This window comes from Carlito syrichta, unplaced genomic scaffold (genome assembly GCF_000164805.1).
Source record: "Carlito syrichta isolate Samal-C Ts95f unplaced genomic scaffold, Tarsius_syrichta-2.0.1 Scaffold288534, whole genome shotgun sequence".
In the NCBI taxonomy this organism is placed as follows: Eukaryota; Metazoa; Chordata; class Mammalia; order Primates; family Tarsiidae; genus Carlito; species Carlito syrichta.
In genome coordinates, this window is record NW_007232630.1 from 1,999 (window position 1) to 3,996 (window position 1,998).

Consider the following 1,998-nt stretch of genomic DNA (forward strand, 5'->3'; position numbering starts at 1 on the left):
AAAGAGGTCAGAGAGTGACCTTCCCGCTTCAGTGGTTTTCTTAGCTTCTTCATCTTGAAATGCTCAGCATGCCAATTTGTCATATTGCAGGGTATTGCTTTGTGAGCTCTGCCACTGTCCAGCTGAGATCTATCAGTGTCCACAGAAACGGGTGGAGCAGCGTGAGCTGCATGGCCTAACCTGCTAGTGCAGAGCTGACCCGCATCTCAGTGGCTGATGGCTTCTCTTCCTGAATTCTAATTTCACCACCAAATCCTTAGCCCTGCATTGTTGTGCTGAGGAGCACAGTAAGGGAAAGTGGGGAGGACCCACAGAGATCTCTGTCCCTGCAGGGAGCTTGGTCTGTTGACATCCTGTGAGAGCCAGCCTGAGGACCAGCCCCCACCATCTCCTGGACAAATGTTGGCTGCAGCTTGCCCCATAGGCCAGCCTCCCCACCTTGCCTGGCCGGCATTCCCCCTAAGAAAGCCCACTTTCCTCTCCAGAGAGGGAGAAAAATGGTTTTGCCAAAATCAGAAGGTGATGTTGGTGGGAATGTATGTGTGTCCACATATGTATGTATGCATGTTCATATGTATGTGTGTGCATAATATCCCATGTGTATTTGTCCACATGTGCATGTGTATGTGTGTATGTTGTGTGCATGCGTGGAACAAGGCAGGAATGCACACATGTATGTGTCTAGCTGCTTGTATATATGTATGCATGCATGCGTGAATCAGTGTTCTTGTGTTCAAACCTGTGTTATATACATCTATGTTCATCTGCCTTCACATGCACTCTATGATTTATTCAAAGCCAATACTCCTCTCAGTGCCCAGGAGCCCAGGCAGAAGAAGAATTCTTCAACCCTGACTTGGAGGCTGTGCTGGGACAGGTATGACACACACTCGGCCCAACTCTTTCTCCATTTCTCTTAGGGCTCAGTAGTCCCAGAAAGTTCCAGGGTGACCAACTCCTCCATATAGAATAGTTACTGCAGTAGGCAGACCCAGACCCAGGAGGCCTGTACGTGTCCAGAGGAGCTTCCCGTGATCAGGCTGTGTGTCCAGGGACTCAGAGCCAACCCCCTACCAGCCTGTGCCTCTCAGAAAGGGAGCGTAGATGTAGGGAGTTAAGATGTAGGCCAATTAGCCACATCTTAACTGTCCCATAGCTTACACTCCCTACTGAAAAGGAAAATGGTGGTTTTGCTTTGATTTGCATTTTATTTCACTAACCCTGAGGCCAGCAGCCAGCTCCAGCACACCTCTGGGTGAGACTGGAGGGCAGAGTGGAATGAATGCCAGAGTTGCAGGATCACATATAGCTCTTGGAGATGGGGGGTGCCCGGACATCTCTTAAGTCACAGCAGGGCCTCCAGGAAGCTGAAGTTTGCTGCCCTTCCCCTGTCTCTGCAGAGTCAAAGACTGGGAGGGATTATGGCTAAAGGATCTGGGGTCTAGAATTTGCATAACAGAACAAATCCCCTTGGGTTCTGGAGAAATTTAGTTCAGCAGAAATACCATAAGCCTGTTTTGAAAAAGAGGGAGTGTGAGAGGGAAAGGGTACGGTTAGAGCATAGGTAAATGAGTATTGTTTCAAGCTGTATGGGTGGCGGTAATTTGTTACATGACTTTGGAGACACATTGTTCTGGTATTTGTTATAATGAGAAGGAAGACTTTATTTAGGACTATTAAGATAGGTGTATAGTTTATCACAACAGGGACAAGAGATCAATAATTAACCCAGGATATGGCAAAGACAGCTGGGGACTTGGAGGCAAGAGGAAAATGAGGGGGAGTCAATAAATGAAAAATCAATCAGAGGGACACTCAACGCAGGGCAATTCCTTTATACCTACTGAAAAGATTCTTGTTGAAGGTAGGCCAGTGTGATCAGATACCAAGGGTGCAGGAAAAGGAATCTGGTCAGATTTGGAATGTGATTAGATGTCAGTTTGAGTCATCCTCTCTAAAAGGACTTAGTAGTTGGGAGGCTGAGGTGAATGAATTGCC